This window comes from Mustela nivalis, assembly GCF_964662115.1.
Source record: "Mustela nivalis genome assembly, chromosome: 19".
NCBI classification, from domain to species: domain Eukaryota; kingdom Metazoa; phylum Chordata; class Mammalia; order Carnivora; family Mustelidae; genus Mustela; species Mustela nivalis.
The window spans coordinates 17226268-17245679 of record NC_139038.1 but is presented as its reverse complement, the minus strand read 5'-3'; positions in this window follow the sequence as shown (position 1 = coordinate 17245679).

Genomic DNA, 19412 nt, shown 5'->3' with positions numbered 1-19412 from the left:
CACAGGGCACCAGGAGAGCGGAGAGCAGAGACCCCGAATCCAGCGCTGGGTGATGAATTTCTAGGCGGGGGACGTGACAAATGAGGAGAAGGTCAGCGTGCCAGAAGTATAAAAGTGGTTGGAATAGATGAGACTGGAGAGGGAAGGACCCTGGGACTTGATTTTAGAGAGACTTGGACATGGTCCTCTAAGTCCTGGGGAGTCTTTCGCCGACCACAAAGAGGTCAGATTTGCATTTTTAGAGATTACTCTGCGGTGAGAAGAAGGGAGGAGAGCAGTGATGAGTCTGTGTTCTTAATCACAGTGAAACTTCCAATAGCTCAGTCTCCCTTGGCTCCAGGCATTAGCATTGGAACCCTTCCCAAAGCTCTACCACAAACCCGTGCCTACGTAGGTCTTACTTTATAGGAAGTATTCCTTCAGTCCTCTCTCACTCCAGGCTTCTATGCTCCTTGTAGGCGTGGCCCGAAAATTTACCCCCACCTCATTCTAAGAGCTCATTTAATTCTTTCTTCTTGCTTCTGTCAGCTCCCTGTGGGTTGGGATCTCACTGTTACTGTTCCAGCAGTACCTAGCACAATGCGGGTAGTCCATTAAATCCTTGTGACAGGGGCTCCTGGGTGGCTCAGTGGTTTGGGCCTCTGCCTTAGGGTCAGGTCGTGGTCTCAGGGTCTTGGGATCGAGCCCCGAATTGGGCTTTCTGCTCGGCGGGGTGCCTGCTCCCCCCATCCCCTGCCTGCTTCTCTGCCTAGTTGAGATCACTCTCTGTGTCAAATAAATAATCTAAAATTTAAAAATGAAAAATAAATCGTTGTGAAGAGAATGGATTTGAGTGGTGTCTTAAAGACCATGTCTCCTGGATGCTTAAGTCACACAATTCAGCGTTCTCCTGGGACTCCTGCCACCTCATTCTGGGTGCTTTTTCTCCCCCACTCACATTCTGCTCCAACCCTCAAATTCTAAGTTTTAGGCTCACGAAACTCCCACTTCCACGACACACTTTGCTCATTTTCAACTCTTCTCTTACAGGTGCTATTTCTTCACTTACCTTCTCATTCTTCAAGGTCAGGGGTCAGCCCTTTTGAACATCCTGTTACTGACTCGCTCCTCCAGGCTCCCCGAACACTGGGCTGGTTTTGCTCGTACGAAGTCTGCGGTTATAAAGGGCAGGGATTATATTTACCCATTTTCCTGTCCTTCTAGAGCTCTAGAGCTCAGTGGCTGGCACGCGTCACTCAAATCGTTTGGTAAATGAATGGAATGTTGTCTTATACGCAATTCAGAAATTATATATATCACCGTGATTTGATATGGACTGATTTCCAGGATATATTATTAAGTGAAGAAAGCAAAGTTTATAGTCTGAACTATGCTACCTCTTGTTCAAGGAAGAAGGGAAAATAAGGAAACAAACGTATCTGCAAATTTTGGCAAAGAAAAACACAACAGTGGGTGCCTGGGTGGCTCAGTTGTTTCGAGCGTCTGCCTTTGGCTCAGGCTGTGAACCCAGGAGTCTTGCCCTTGGCTCAGGTTGTGATCCCAGGGTCCTGAGACGGAGCCCTGCGTCAGCCTCCCTGCTGATGGGAAACCTGCTTCGCCTCCTTGTACCCTCTTCCTCCCACCCCCACCGCTCCAGCTCGCTCTCTCTCGCTCTCTCTCTCTCAAATAAATAAATAAACAAATAAGTAAATAAAAATCTTTTTAACAAAAGGAAAGAAAAACATAAGTGAAAACTCACACTAATAAAATTGATTCCCTATGAGGGTTTGAGATAAAGGAAGTTTCCTTAGTTCTTGTTTCACATGCTGGTGAAGCAAACAATGTAATACAGACATAAATAAAGGAACCTAACTCTATTTTAGATGAATAAACTCACCCCCTGGAAGGGAGAAAAATAGAACCAATTCAAGTCACTTTTGGGTACCCTCTGTTCTAAAGAAAAGAAGAACTGCAGGGGCACCTGGGTGGCTCAGTGGGTTAAAGCCTCTGCCTTCGGCTCAGGTCATGATCTCAGGGTCCTGGGATCGAGCCCCGCATCGGGCTCTCTGCTCAGAAGGGAGCCTGCTTCCTCCTCTCTCTCTCTGCCTGCCTCTGCCTGCTTGTGATCTCCGTCTGTCAAATGAATAAATAAAATCTTAAAAAAAAAAAAAAAGAAGAAGAACCTCAAATCTTGAGTTATCTTAGTAAGTTTGCAATAGTGGTAGCGGTGTGGCAATTCTGAAATTATTCTGAGTGTGGGGATTGAACGTGCGAAGTAAACATACAGATGTTGCTGGGAAGCAGGGAAGAACAAATACAGAATGAAAGACGTGAGCAAGAACTTAGTGGGGCTGGACTGGAACAGGACACATCAGTGTTATAGGAAAGCTATAGGAAAGTTATAGGAAGATGATAGATTGATTGATCTACACATACCTAGCTCTCAGATCTTGGTTTCTAAATATTCCACAGAAAATTCCATGGTCCAAGGCCCCTTGAGGGCTGCTTCCTGATTCCAGCTTGGGCGGGAGCAAGGAAGCTACCAGGAGAGTTTGAAATATTTTGTTGTGCCAGAAAATAAGTGCTAAAAAAAAGTATTAGGGCATTAAAGAGACATGGGAGCCAGCTTAAAGAGGCCAACTCTGACATAATTGTGTATCGCAGTATGGAAGTATAATAATAGATTATAATCCATTGAACAAAAGAAGAATCCATGCATCCAGACTCTTAATAGGTATAAATACGCACGCACACACACATAAAGAGTAGAAACATACAGGAGAAATAACAGGACTGTATTCTTCAAAACTGCTCCAGGGCACGAAGGATGAAAGGTTGAAGAACTGCTCTAGGTTGAAGAAGGCTAAAGTCACTAACAATAAATGAACTGGATCCTGGCCTAGATCCAGAAATGAACTGCTATAAAAGACATTGATGGGGGGTGTGCCTGGGTGGCTCTGTGGGCTGAGCATCCGACTCCGAGTTTCTGCTCAGGTCACGATTTCGGGGGCCCCCGTGGAGCTCCATGCTCAGTGAGAAGTCGCTTCCGCCCCTCTTCCCGCCCCTCCCCCCATGCACGCACTCTGTCTAAAATAGATAAACAATTAAAAAAAAAAAGACATTCTGGGTGAAATTGACGAATTTGTAATATAGACTATAAAACATTCATGATAATTTCCTGAGTGTGATAACTACTTTTAGTTTTTAGTAAAAGTGTATTAGTAAATACACACTGAAGTATTATGGGGCAAGGGAATATGATAATTCAACCTGCTCTTTTGTTTTGTTTTGTTTTTTAAGATTTTATTTATTTGACAGACAGCAATAACAAGTAGGCAGAGAGGAGGAAGCAGGCTCCCTGCAGAGCAGAGAGCCGGATGTGGGGCTCCATCCCAGGACCCTGGGCTCATGAGCTGAGCTGAAGGCAGAGGCTTTAACCCACTGAGCCACCAAGATGCCCCTGTGGTGGTCTTTAAATGTCCCTGTAAGTTTGAAATTATTTTCAAAATAAGGAATTTACATATAAATAAGTAAAAATTATTTGATACTCCTAAAGTAAGGGAAAGGAGTAAGAGTAAACCACCTAATTATAGATACTGAACACCCACAAACTCATTGATAAATTAGGTGGGTAGTTTTCAGCTCTCCAGTGTTCGCTGAGGCAGCACCCTAGTGTTCACTGCATTTTATCCAAGTGTATCTGAGTCATTCCAGTTTGAGGCTCAAATGATACCAGGACCTCATTCACGCAAAACAATAAGGCCATATTCCTCACTTAAGACACGTCAGAGAGTGTCTGGGACCACAAGAGGGGACATTCCCTATAAAGGTCAACTCGACTGCATCTCCCCAACATGCATCCTACAAGGACAATTTTCCTTCATAAATGCCAAAACATTTTTCTTTTCCTTTTTAAATTTTAATTATTCATTTGAGAGAGCAAGAGAGCACAAGCAGGGGAAGAGGCAGAGAGAGGGGGAGAAGCAGACTCCCCACTGAGCTGGGAGCCCGACACGGGACTTGATCCCAGGATCCGGAGATCATGACCTCATTGATGCTTAACCATCTGAGCCACGCAGGTGCCTCAAAACATTTTTCAAGAAGAGGCCGCATCTGGTAGCAGAAAGAACACAGGCTATGTCCCAGGAGACAAAAATTCTAGCTCTGCCTTTTTCTCTTACTAGTTCTTCCAACTTGAGCAAACAATTGGACCTCTGCGACCCTAGTCTCAGTGTAAAAGGGGAGGCTGGAACAGGCAGAGGAGGGGTCCCAAGCTCAAATGTGTACACGGCAAACCTGGTAAGAAGAGGAGGGGAGGAAGGAGGCCCCCGTGACAAATTGGAGAGCGCGCATCTGTCTAAATGGGGGACCCACTTCTCAGCTCCAATCAGCTTCTGCCAGGATAGCCAGAGATCTTGACATGGAACATTCTCCAAACAGATCGCACTATTAGGCAGCAAAACAAGCCTCAACAAATTCAAAAAGATCAAAGTCATACCGTGCATATTTTCTGACCACAACACTATGAAACTAGAAATCAGCCACAAGAAAAAGTCTGGAAAGAGCACAACTACACGGAGGTTAAATAACACGTTACTAAACGGTGAATAGGTCAAATAAGAAATCAAAGAAGAAATGAAAAAAAAGTTACATGGAAACAAATGAAAATGAAAACGAAAACAAAATCTTTGGGCTGCAGTATGAGCAATTTTCAGAGGAAAGTTTATGGTGATACAGGCCTACCTCCAGAAGCAAGGAAAATCTCCAGTAAACAACCTGACCTTATACCTAAAGGAGCTAGAAGAAGAACAACAACAAAACCCCAAATCAGCAGAAGGAAGAAACTAATAGGATTAGAGCAGAAATAAATGATACAAAAACTAAAAACAAAAAACAAAAAACAATAGAACGATCAATGATCTGTTCAGATCTTTGAAAAGATAAACCTCTACCCAAACTCATAAAAGAGAAAGAGAGAGAGAGAGATGACACAAATAAACAAAATCACAAGTGAAAGAGGAGAAGTAACAACCTACACACCACAGAAATACAACAATTATAAGAAAATATTATGAAAAAATATATGCCCACAAATTGGACAGCCTAGAAGAAATGGATAAATTCCTGGAAACATATAAACTTCCAAGGGTCCTGGGATCAAGTCACATATCTGGCTCCCCACCCAGCAGGGAGGGAGCCTGCTTCTCCATCTCCCTCTGTCCCTCCCCCTGCTTGTGCTCTCTCCCTTTCTCTCTCTCTCAAATAAATAAATGAAATCTTGGGGCTCCTGGGAGGCTCAGTTGAGCGTCTGCCTTCAGCTCAGGTCATGATCTCAGGGTCCTGGGATCGGGCCCGCATCGGGCTCCCTGCTCAGCAGGAAGCCTGCTTCTCCCTCTCCCGCTCCCCCTGCTTGTATTCCCTGTCTTGCTGTCTCTCTCTCTGTCAAATAAATAAATAAAATCTTAAAAAATAATAATAAAAAATAAATGAAATTTTGAAAAAATAAAGAGAAACATAAACCACCAAAACGGAAGCAGGAAGAAATAGAAAATTTGAACAGGCCAATTACCAATGATGAAATTGAATCAGCAATCAAAACATTCCCAACAAACAAAAGCCCAGGAATAGATGGCTTCACAAGTGAATTCTATCAAACATGTTTTTTAATTTTTAAAAAAATTTATTTATTTATTTTTCAGCGTAACAGTATTCCTTGTTTTTGCACCACACCCAGTGCTCTATGCAATCCGTGCCCTCTCCAATACCCACCACCTGGTACCCCAACTTCCCACCCACCCGCCAATTCAAACCCCTCAGATTGTTTTTTAGAGTCCATAGTTTCTCATGGTTCACCTCCTCTTCCAATTTCCCCCAACTCCCTTCTCCTCTCTAACTCCCCATGTCCTCCGTGCTATTTGTTATGCTCCACAAATAAGTGAAACCATATGATAACTCTCTCTGCTTGACTTATTTCTATCAAACATTTTTTTAAAAGATTTTATTTATTTATTTGACAGACAGAGAGAGAGCACAAGCAGGCAGAGTGGCAGGCAGATGGAGAGGGAGAAGCAGGCTCCCCGCTGAGCAGAGAGCCAGTGTGGGACCCGATCCCAGGACCCTGGGATCATGACCCGAGCCAAAGGCAGATGCTTAACTGACTGAGCCACCAGGTGCCCTAACACGTTCATTATTTGCAGATGCCATGATACTATATGCAGGAAACCCTGAAGACGCCACCGAAAAAAATGACTAGAACTGATACATGCATTCAGTAAAGTCACAGGTTACAAAATCTATGCAGAAGAATCTGCTGCATTTCTATATACTATTAATGAAACGGCAGGAGAAATTAAGAAAACAGCCTCATTTACAATTGCACCAAAAATAATAAAATACCTACGATAAAACTCAACCAAAGAGGGGCGCCTGGGTGGCTCAGTGGGTTAAAGCCTCTGCCTTCAGCTCAGGTCATGATCCCAGGGTCCTGGGATTGAGCCTTACATCAGGCTCTCTGCCCAGCAGGGCGCCTGCTTCCTCCTCTCTCTCTGCGTGCTTCTCTGCCTACTTGTGATCTCTGTCTGTCAAATAAATAAATAAAATCTTTAAAAAAAAACAAAAACAAAAACAAACAAACAAACAAAAAAACCTCAACCAAAGAGGTGAAAGACCTGTACTCTGAAAACTATAAAACACTGATGAAAGAATTTGAAGATCCACCTGATACCAGCACAGGTCAAACTTCTGCCCATTAAAGTCTTCAAGGATGGTGTTAATCTCTGCACTTCTGCTTAACTACTTTTTTTTTTTTTTCTATTTTGAGGGGGGGGGGGCACAAGCCAGGGGGAGGGGCAGAGAGAGAAACAGGTTTCCCGCTGAGCAGGGAGCCCTATGTGGGGCACGATCCCAGGACCCCGAGATCATGACCTGAGCTGAAGGCAGATGCTTAATGACTGAGCTATGCAGGAGCCCCTGGTTAACTATCTTAATAGAATGTAGGGGTTCCAGGGGCTTTCACTTAGCCCTTCCTGCCATAATGTCTTCCCTCTCAAGTTCCAAGAGCCAATGTGGAGGTCCTGTCAGTTGCCATAGATGTCTATCCTAATTATTAATTTTCTAATTGGAAATAACCACAGGTTGGGACTGTGGATCAGCTGAGCCCCCTGTGAGTTGGACTTGAGCTAAAAATCCATCTATTACCTGACCACCATAAGCCCCCACCTTGACTCATGGGCCATCATGCAATTGGATCCCCCAGGAATTGGCATCGATTCAGTATCTAGTAATTCTCGAAGGTCTGGGTATTTTCTTTTCTCTAATGCATATTCTAGTAAGCAGTCCACAGTTCTTTTCTCAAGGAGACTCAATCTCCGTCTTTTTAAAGATTTTATTTATTACTTATTTGACAGACAGAGACCACAAGCAGGCAGAGAGGCAGAAAGAGAGGAAGGGAAGCAGGCTCCCCACTGAGCAGAGAGCCTGATGCGGGGCTCGATCCTAGGATCCTGGGATCATAACCTGAGCCAAAGGCAGAGGCTTTAACCCACTGAGCCACACAGGAGACCCTGAATCTTCTTCTTCTTCTTTTTTTTTTTTAATAAAGATTTATTTATTTACTAGAGAATGTGTGTCCAAGACCAGGGCGAGGGGCAGAGGGAGAGGGAGAGAAGCAGACTCCCTGCTGAGCCCGGTGCAGGGCTTATTCCTGGACCCTGAGATTATGACCTGAGCTGAAATCGAGATCAGACGCTTACCTGGCTGAGCCACCCAGGTGACCCTGCAATCCCCTTTTTAGAAAACCTTTATCTGAAGGGTTGGGGGAGAGAATGCGGTGGGGTAGGGCAGAGGGAGAGGGGAGAGAAAATCTCAGGCAGACTCCACATGGAGCGCAGAACCTGAGGCAGGGCTCATTCCCATGACCCTACAACAATGCGATCACAACCAGAGTCCAAACCAAGAGTCGGCCCCCAGCTGACTGCACCACCCAGCTCCCACCCCCTCAATATCCCTTTTAATCAAGGTGCTCTGAATCTATGCTGACTTAGGTCTAGAAACTGGGAGAGAGTTCGTGGCTTTCCACTGTAGGGACTCAAGTTAGATATTTTGGCTATCAGAGCAAGACCTCCACCCCCATTATATAGATCAAGCAACTGTTTAGTAGGGCCGTTCATCTATTTGCTCTTAGGAACATGGTGACCAATGAGCCACCACCCAAGTCGGCTGTGGGCCGACGTATTCTGATTACTGGTATGCCCCTGCTGCCCTTTCCAGCGGAGGTACTGATCCTATCTTTGGTGATAATACACAGTCATTTAGCCTCTGCTACTCAGGTTCCCATTATCCTCACGGTAATCAGGCCTCCCATGTGATGAACCTATGGCATGGTTAATCGGAGCAATGACAGAGCTTTCCAGTAATGCTGGTGCTTTCCTCACCAATGTATTTCTCAACACCTTAGTGGAGGAAATGTCTTCTAGGATTTCTCGTGGAATGCAGTTAGGAGGTAAGTATGTTGATCGCACGTGATAAGCCTGCTCCAATATTCCTATCAGTCTAAGCCCTTGGAGTCTTTGTTCCACAACGGGGAGGGAGGTTGGGCATCTCAGCTTCATCATGGTAGGCCAGTGTTGAGTTTGAGTTTCAGTCAGCGCACTAAGTAAACTGTTAGAGCCACATCCAACCGCATGAGCCAACACGTTAAACCCAGACTGTGGGGGCGCCTGGGTAGCTCAGTGGGTTAAGCCTCCACCTTCATTCAGCTCAGGTCGTGATCTCAGGGTCCTGGGATTGAGCCCCACATCGCATGGGGCTCTCTGCTCAGCAGGGAGCCTGCTTCCCTTTTCTCTCTGCCTGCCTCTCTGCCTCCTTGTGATCTCTCTCTCTGTGTCAAATAAATAAACAAAATCTTTTAAAAAATTAAATAAAGCCAGACCATCCAGTAAGGGCACCTACATCAAAGAATTTGACCCAACCTAGGCTATATTTTCTCACTTGGCCTAATACCCTTAGGATCCCCTTCCATACATATTCTCCAGGTATTTTGCTGATATATATTTAGCAAAGTCTTATAGCCCTTTTGCTACATAACTTATTTCCTCCTGTTTAATAGTATGTACCTAAATCCTTTGGGTTCAGCGAGATTTGATCTTGTTATGGATCTAATGGTGACAAGAAGTGGTTGTGATTATGATTGTTCCTCTCCCAAGGAATCTCTCCCAGGGGAGGTTATTGCAGTTTTCAAGCAAGGAACACACGTCTCCCCAGACACTGGAAGGCAAGCTACTTCTACTGGCAAGCACTCAGAAAACAGGTATTCACGACTTTCAGTTTCATCCTGGTTCAATAGGGGATTCTTATTCCAAGTTTTGGGATCCCATTCTTTCTCTATCAGTGCCTAGAACCGCGTATAGGAAACTTGTGAGACTGTTATTGTAAGGCACTGCCTCACACAATTCATTTCTAAAATCAGTTTAATTAGGGTACAATTAAAATATAGAAGTTGAACATACTTAAAGGGCAAAATTTGATATATTTTGACATATTAATATATATATTCATATATCCATCACCACAGTAGAGATAGTGAGCGTATTTTTCATGCCAAAAAGTTTCCTTGTCACCATTTGTAATCTCTCCCTCTCTGAACTCCTTTGTCCCCAAGCAACCATTGGTCTGCTTTCTGTCACTTTGGATTATTTGCATTATCTACAGTGGGAGCCGGCACATATTTTCTGTAAAGAGCCAAATAGTAAATATTTTAGGTGTGGACAATAAGCAAAAATGAAGATATTATATAGGTATTTGTATAACAAGAGAGATAACAATTTCTTATTGGTGAGATTAGGAATAGAATAAGAATTGAGCACAATTTTTATTATGTAAGTTTACTATTGAAGTTTCTGTAACATTTTGTCTACCTGATGTTCAAAGTTAGTGTTCCCTCTCATCAAAATTTATCACAAACTGGGGTGCCTGGGTGGCTCAGTGGGTTAAGCTTCTGTCGTAGGCTCAGGTCATGATCTCAGGGTCCTGGGTTTGAGCCCCATATCGGGCTCTCTGCTCAGCGGGGAGCCTGCTTCCTCCTCTCTCTCTGCCTGCCTCTCTGCCTACTTGTGATTTCTCTTTGTCAAATAAATAAACAAAATCTTTAAATAAATAAACACATATATAAATAACAAATTTATATATTTGTTATATATTCAACAACAAACAAATAAATAAGACAAAAATAAATAAATAAATAAAAAATTACCACAAACCTTTATCTGTTAATTCTGATTTGTAACATGATGTTTAAAAATGTCTTTCACACAGATAGCTACTGCCAAATACAGATGTCAATCCATGAGGGTATGATTTTACTTAATCACATTCATCATTTGAAAAACACTTCTAGAATTCTATTAGATTTCTCATTCGATAGTTGCTTTTTAGCATGTCACCACATTGCAGTTTGGTCACTTCCAAGTGAAAGTTAAATGGAATTGCTTTAATCACACAGATGGATTTTGAAATACGAAACTTCCTTTATACTTGTATTGAAGTCCTAAAATTGCTGCTGGAATTGTAGTTTGAGTTTGGAAAATATAAACAGCTGTTTCAAATTTATTGTTTTAACTTTTTACACCCTGTGCATAAAGCAGCTTGCCATTAGTTTTAATTCCAACAATGTTGTCAAAATTGCTTTACAGCAGTGTAAGGTATGTATGTAAGTAATATTTTGCCTTATAATTTTAGGTTGAGTTCATTAAGAAACAATGTCAAGTCTGCAACAAAAGCTAGTTACCAAAACAATTCAGTGCTTGACAGTAGTAACTAAGTGTGGTTCTTCTCATTCAGAAAAATTTCAGTCTAAAACCTGAGTCCAAAAAAACTCCACCAGAAGGTTAATATTGCTAAGACATCAAATAGCTTTGTGGTAGGGTAAGTCAGAATATTCAGCTTCTATGCCTAGTAAAAGTTTATAATGGTAAAGTCCACAAGAGCAAATTAAATTCATACAGCACATTCAAATCATTTCTGCAAAGTACCTGTGGATGAAATACAATTAATAATTCCAGGCTTTAAACACCTTACATTTGTCACAAGCTTTGTAAATTTGTCCAACTAAGACTTTTTCTACTCCACATAGATTTTTACCACCATCAGTGTAACACATCTTAGCAGATTCCACTTCAGTTTCTAATGAATTAGTGTTTCCTCAATTTCTTTAAAAATATTTTTTCCTGTCATTCTTCCACCCAGATTATTCATAGAAGTTAATTCTTGAGCGATGTCTGGGTGTCTCAGTCAGTTGAGCACCTGACTTGGTTTTGGCTAGGGTCATGATCTTAGGGTCGTGCGATCCAGCCCCACACCGGGCTCTGCACTTAGCAGGGAGTCTGCTTGGAACTCTTTCCTCCTCCCTCTCCCTCTCCCTCTGCTGCAACCCCACCCCCGCTTGTGTTCTCTCTCTCTGTCGAATAAATAAATAGAATCTTTCTCTTTAAAGATTTTATTTATTCAACAGGGAGAGATCACAAATAGGCAGAGAGGCAGGCAGAGAGAGAGGGGGAAGCAGGCTCCCCACTGAGCAGAGAGCCCAATGTGGGGCTCGATCCCAGGACCCTGTGGTCATGACCTGAGTGACCTGAGCCAAAGGCAGAAGCCCAACCCACTGAGCCACCCAGGCGCCCCTGGAGTTATTTTTTGTATATGGAATGAGATATGGATCAAAGTATTTTGGTGGGGGATATGGATAAATTATTCCAGCATAAATTGTTGAAAGGGTACCCTGGCTCCATTGAATTACTTTAGTGAATTTGTACAAAAGTCAGTTGTCCAGGGGTGTCTGGATGGCTCAGTCATTAGGAATCTGCCTTTGGCTCAGGTCATGATCCCAAGGTCCTGGGATCAAGACCCGAATCGGACTCCCTGCTCAGTGGGAAGCCTGCTTTTTCTTCTCCCACTCCCCCTGCTTGTGTTCCCTCTCTCACTGTGTTTCTCTCTGTCAAATAAATAAAATCTTAAAAAAAAAAAAAAGAAATCAGTTGTCCATATGTGTGTGTGTTTATTTCTGCATTTCCTATCCTATTTAACTGATCAATTTGCCTGTCTTTACACGATTAAATTATTGTTTTTTTTTAAAGATTTTATTTATTATCAGAAAGAGGGCACAAGCAGGGGGAGTGGCAGGCAGAGGGGTAAGCAGGCCCCCTGCTGAACAAGGAGCCCAATGTGGGACTCAATCCCAGGACCCTAGGATCACAACCCGAACCAAAGGTAGACGCTTAACCAACTGAGTCACCCAGGTGTCCCAAGATTACATTGTTTTTGATTACTCTTTTTTTTTTTTATTTAAGATTTTGATAGAGAAACAGCGAGAGAGGGAACATAAGCAGGGGGAGTGGGAGAGGGAGAAGCAGGCTTCCCCGGCTTCCTGATGTAGGGCTCAATCCGAGGACCCTGGGATCATGACCTGAGCTGAAGGCAGATGCTTAATGACTGAGCCACCCAGGTGCCCCAATTACTCTTTTATAACAAGACTTGAGATCACTGTAGTGGTAGCCCTCTACTTTGTTCTTCTTTTTCAACGTGTTTCGACTATTACAGGTCCTTTGCATTTCCATATACAACTTGTTAATTTCTACAAAAAGTGTTGGGATTTAGTGTGGGTCACATAGACCAAAAAGAATTGCTATCTTAACAATATTGAGTCTTCTAATCAATGAGCAAAGTATAGCTCTCAGTTTGCTGAGATTACTCATTTTTCATTCTTTGTGGTTTTCAGTGCACATGTCTTGCATATCTTTTGTTAGGTATCTCCAAGTATTTCATTGTTGGGTATTTTTGTAAATATTTTTAAACGTTTTAATTTTTAATTATTTGTTGCTAGAATACAAAAGTACAACTGTTTTTTTTTTTATTTTGATATTGTGTTTTATAATCTTGCTAAATGACCTTAGACAAGGACCTGGGAGTTAAAGGACCCGAGTTTGTCATTTTCCCTCTGTAAACAACCAGTGCACTTGGAAGGGCTCGTCCCACCATACAGTTCTCATTACTGATACAACAGTCAAGTGGAGTGCCCAAAAAACACACGCTTTAGTTAATACGTACTCATCAAATAAGCCACAGGTGACATTTTGATTAACTGTAACACCACTGTACATCATGGATTATTAATATCCTATTTCCCATTTTTAAAAAGATTTTATTTATTTATTTGAGAGAAAGAGAGAGGGAGCAGGAGAGGGGCAGAGGGAGAGGGAGAGTCTGAAGCAGACACCCCACTGAGTGTGGAGTCCTACTCAAGTCTCATGACCCTGAGATCATGTCCTGACTGGAGACCAACAGCCAGAGCCTCAACCCACTGAGCACCGAGGGATACCCCTCACCCCCATTTCCCATTTTCAAGGAGCTCCAACCCAATGGCAGGACCAAACAAATTCCGAAATTCCACACTTGTGGGTCTATCTCCCACAGGCGCCTGTCTTGGTACTAACTCTGTATCAGTCAGGCAGAAAGAGTCATTTAAACAGGGAAGTTTTGACATACGAATGATAAACTATTTACATGATTTTTACTACGTATGAATAAAAGAGAACTCAAGGGGCGCCTGGGTGGCTCAGTCAGTGGGTTGAAGCCTCTGCCTTCCGCTGAGGTCATGATCGCAGGGTCCTAAGATCGAACCCTGCATCGGGCTCTCTGCTTGGCGGGGAGCCTGCTTTCCCCTCTTTCTCTCTGCCTGCCTCTCTGCCTACTTGTGATCTCTCTTTCTGTCAAATAAAATCTTAAAAAGAGAGAGAGAGAGAGAACTCAAAGGCTGAAGAGAGTACCCAAGAAAGTAACAAAGTCACAAAGCGGGTGCCCTCCTCCCAGCTGGGATTCAGACGTCATTGGAGAGATGTGACCGCAGCACCGTGGATGATCCAGAGAAGTTTGCTGGGTTGCCCCAGGGCAGAGCGACCCAAAGCCAGTGGGTGGAGGCTGGTTGAGGGGGGAGGGTGCGGGGGCGGGTAGGGTGAGCGGGGAAACCCACCTCCTGAGGTGCTGGGAACTGAGTCAGGCAGGGAACCACCAACAGGGACGGGCAAGCTGGCAGTTCAATGTCACTGGGTGTCCCATGCCCTGCTGCCTACCACAACCAGCAGAACAACACCAAGGACAGACAACAAACCCACCACACACACAGAGGAAACAAGCAAAGCCCCTACTTCCTACCGTATTCCTCTAACGCCGTCTACTGGCAAGAAAAAATGTTGACCAGTTCCAACCCCAGGAGCAAGCAAAGCAATGAATAGATTTGGAGTCGAGAGGCAGTACGTCGGTAACTGGCGCACTGTACTGGTAGCCATCGACTTTTTCACCAGCATGGACTTAGAGTAAAAAAAAAAGGACAGTTTCCCTTCAAGATGTTCTTGTCGAAACAATCAAAATTATCCATCTTATTAAATCTCGACCCTTGATATCTTATTAATATTCTGCATGTCAAAATGGGGAGTAAAGATGAAGCTCCCCTGTTGCATAATGACGAATGGTGATCTCCAGGAGAGACACGTGTGAGGTGGAGCTGTGAGTTGCACTAACCTTTCTTTTATGGAGCGCCATTTTTACTCGTAAGAATGAAGAACAGATTATTTTATCTAGAATTGGGTATCTACCTGGCAGACTTTATTTTAATCCCAGTTTAGTTAACATACAGTGTCATATTGGTCTCAGGTGTGCAATGTAGTGATTCAACAATTTTTTAAAGATTTTATTTATTTATTTGACAGAGAGATCATAAGCAGGCAGAGAGGCAGGCAGAGAGAGAGGGGGAAGCAGGCCTCTGCTGAGCAGAGAGCCCGATGCGGGGCTCGATCCCAAGACCCTGGGATCATGACCCGAGCTGAAGGCAGAGGCTTTAACCCACTGAGCCACCCAGGCGCCCCTCGACAATTCTATACATTACTCAGTGTTCATCACGATAGTTGAACTTTTTTTTTTTTTTTAAAGATTTTAATTTATTTGACAGAGATACAGAGAGAGCACAAGTAGAACAGCAGGCAGAGGGAGAGGGAGAATCAGGTTCTCTGCTGAGCAGGGAGCCTGATGTGCGACTTGATCCCGGAACCCTGGGAACATGACCTGAGCTGAAGGCAGACGCTTAACCGACTGAGCCTCCCCGGCGCCCCGTATAGGGGTACTCTTGATTCCTTTTACTTATTTCACTCACCCTTACCCACGTCCTCTCTGGTAACCACAAGCTTGTTCTCTGTATCTAAGAGTCTGCTTTTGAGTTGTCTCTTTTTTTCTTTGTTCATTTCTTTCTTTCCATATATGAGTGAAATAATATAGTATTTCTCTCTTTTTCAAAAGATTTTCTTTATTTATTTGACAGAGAGAAAGATCACAAGTAGGCAGAGAGGCAGACAGAGAGAGAGAGAGAGAGAGGAAGAGAAGCAAGCCTCCTGCTGAGCAGAGAGCCCGATGCGGGGCTCGATCCCAGGACCCTGGGATCATGACCCCAAGCCGAAAGCGGAGGCTTTAACCCATTGAGCCACCCAGGTACCCCTACTATTTTTCTTTTTCCAGCTGACTTTTTTCACTTAGCATTCTACCCTCTAGATCCACGGATGTTCTTGCAAATGACAAGACTTCATTCTTTTTTTATGGCTGAGTAATATATCCCACATCTTCTTTCACCATTCATCTACTGACGTATATCTGGGTTGGTTCCTTATCTTGGCTATTGTAGACAATGCTGCACGGGTGCATATATATATATTTTTTGAACTAGTGTTTTTGTATTCTTCGGGTAAATACCCCAGTGGTAGGATTATTGGATTGCTGGGTAGTTCTACTTTTAACTTTTGGAGGAAACTCCATACGGTTTTCCACAGTGGCTGAACCAGGGTGCATTCCCACCCACAGTGCGTGAGAGGGTCCCTTTTTCTCCACATCTTCGCCGACACCTGTTGTTTCTTGTGTTTTTTTCTATTAGCCGTTCTGACGGGTGTCAGGTGGTATCTCACGGTGGTTTTGACTTGCATTTCCCCGATGATGATGAGTGACGTTGAGCATCTTTACATGTGTCTGTGGGCCATCTGGATGTCTTCCTAGGAGAAATGTGTGTTCATGTCTTCTGCCCGTTCTTAAATTGGGTTGTTCTTTAGGTGTTGAGTTCTACCCGTTGTTTACATATTTTGGATGCTAACCCCTTATCAGAGATGTCGTTTGCAGATACCTTCTCCCATTCAGTAGCTGGACTATTTGTTTTCTTGATTGTCGCCTTTACTGTGCAGATGTAGTTGCGATAGTTAATGTTTGCTTTTGTTTTCCTTGCCTGAGGAGACATACCTAGAAAAATATTGCTGTGGCTGACGTCAGAGAAATTACTGCCTGTGCTCTTTTCTAGGATTTATATGGTCTGACATATAGGTCTTTAATCCATTTTGAGTTTGTGCCTGTGGCGAAAGTGGTCCGGTTTCATTCTTTTTCATGTAGCTGCCTAGTTTTCCCAATGCCACCTGTTGAATAGATTGGCCCATTGCACATTCTTGCCTCCTTTGTCATAGATTAATTGATCATATAATCATGGGTTTATTCCTGGACTATTCTGTTTCATTGGCCTGTGAGTCTATTTTTGTGCCAGTACCATATTGTTTTGATTACTATAGCTTTGTAGTATGTCTTGAAATCTGGGATTGTGATACCCCCAGATTTATTCATTTCAACATTGCTTTTGTTATTCAGGATCTTTTGTGATTCCACATAAATTTCAGAATTGTTGGTTCTAGTTCTGTGAAAAATGCTCTTGGGATTTTGGTAGGCATTGCATTAAGTCTGTAGATTGATTTGGGTAGTAGGGACATTTTTAACAATATTTGTTATCCCAGTCCATGAGTATGGAATAATATCTTTCCTTGCATCATCTTCAATTTTGTTCATCACTGTTTTATAGTTTCCAGGGTACAAATTTTTCACCACTTTAAGTTTATTCCTAGGTATTTTAGAACTTTTGGTGCAATTGTAAATGGGACTGCTTTCTTAATTTCTCTGCTCTTTCATTATTAGTGTATAGAAATGCAACAGATTTCTATATATTGATTTTGTACCCTGTGATTTTACTGAATTCACTTATTAGTTTTAGTAGTTTTTTGGTGAGGACTTTAGTGTTTTCTATATATAGCGTTATGTTGTCTCTAGCAGACATTTTTACAAAAGTGAATTAAGTAAGCTTGTTACACCAAGGGAAAAAAACTGATGTTTCTTGCCAATGATAAAACTCTAAATTTTGAGTGAAAATTATAATTTTTGAAAACCTGTTGTCAAGATCCTGACAGCTTCTCAATACACAAAGATTTTTTCCAATAATATTGGTCGCAGATAGATCGTAACAGATTATGATACATTCATTGATACGATTTGACATTCCACATTTTTAACTAATCTTGAAAAAATTCTGTCACATTTTGGTGTGGTATCAAAAAAGTATATAAATAATTATCTGAAAAATACTCTTCCTTTTTCCAACTATATATCTGTATAAGTTTGGTTTTTCTTTTTCTTCTATATTTCAACCAAAACAACCCATCAAGCCATGTGGAATGCAGAAGCAGATGAGAGAAGTTGGCTTTTTTCCATTAGATCGTACATTAAAGAGACTTACAAATATGTAGAACATGTTGCTCTCCTTGGTGAATTTGTTTTTTTTTTTTTTAATATTGCTTTTTCACTTAACTCCGTGTTATTTCTGTTAACATAGCTTGTTACTGATATTTTTAAATGAGAAACTAACATTTAAATAATTTCTTCATTTTTATCTCCAGGGGGATGAACATCATAGAGATAACCCAGGTCACCTAAAGCTTGTTGGGGTCCCTTAATGAAGGTCCCGACACCAAAATTTTGAGAACTACTGCTCTGAGGAAAGTGTCTGGTGCACACTAAGTGTTCAAAAGTTGTGTATTCTCTATCCATTTGGCGACAAAGTGAAGGAAGGAGAGATGCTAAAAGCTAGAGCTGGCATCAGAGTGGAGAGGATACTTTCGAGAGTTTACAATCTTGACTGCTCATGTTTCCAGGCCCTGGAGAAGGAGCACTTGCAAGTAGAGAAGTTATTTTGCAAACACCCAATCCAGACCACCTCGTGTCTCCCTCCCTTCTATGCTCCGTACCTTCTGTGAACCCTTTGCCGACCTTCCCGTATCTTCTTTGACCTCCTCTGCAATCTCCGCGAACGGCTGTGCACTTTCTCTGAACTTTAACCAGAGTTATCCGCCTCAGGAGATGCCGCATGACTGGGTGGACCACGTGACAGTGGACTCAGTCCCTTGATCTTAGGGCTGCAGAGTCAGGCATAGGGCAGCTCCGGGTCAAAGGTGCTTTCCAGGTCTGCGTGGGGAATTGAGCACCGATCACTCCTGGGTGTTCCTTCCCATCCCACAGCCACCAAGCCTGAAGGTCCCCTACTGCAGAGAAACCTTCGAGGTGGCAGAAGAGAGTGGTATTCGTCCTTGTAGATACCTGGATGGGGAGCAAGGAAGTGACGATGGGGCGCAGCTAGAGGAGTGTGAAAGGGAAAGAGCAAGATGGACTATTGCTATAAACATTTCCACCCACCTGTCTGGAGCCCTTCATCTCAGATGCAGACAACCTGGGAAGAGAGAGGGTTCTTGGAAGTTGAGGGCAGCGAAGAGAAAGACCTCAAAGCTTACAGCATCCTGGGTTTCAACAGGGAGACATTGCCTTGATAATGGAACCTGAGGGGGAGGCCTCATTAGATCTGTTCTCCTCCTTCTCCAGAGATTGGCCCAGAATGTGTCCATTTGTGGCATAACAATGTATGTGGAGTACACAAGACCCATGATGTAACTTTGTTCTTTTTCGAAAAATTTTTTGGATATTTGGAGTCCCTTGGAATTCTATGAGTTTTATGTGGATTTTTCTACTTTTGCAAATTAAAAGTTGTTGAAATTTTGATAGGAGTTGCATTGAATCTGTAATTTGCTTTAGGTAGTATTGACATCTCAATATTACCTCTTCCAATCCATGAAAATGTGATGTATTCCCATTGATCCTTGTCTTACTAACTTCAGCAATATTTTGTACTGAATTTTCAGCGTACAAATTTTTCACCTCTTTGGTTTATTCCTAAGTATTTAATTCTTCTTGATGCTATTACAAATGGAATTGTTTTCTTAATCTTTTTTGAATTGCTGTTAGTATGTAGAAACACAATTTGATTTTTATATATTGAGTTTGTATCCTTCAACTTTGCTAAGCTTGTTTATTAGCTTATACTGTGTGTGTGTGTGTGTGTGTGTGTGTGTGCATGTGTGTGTGTGCGTGTGATCTTTAGGGTTTTCCACATATAAGATCACGTCATCTGCAAACAGATAATTTTATTTCTCTAGTTTGGAGATGCTTTATTTTTCTTGACTAAACACTCTGGCTCGAATTTTCAAAACTAT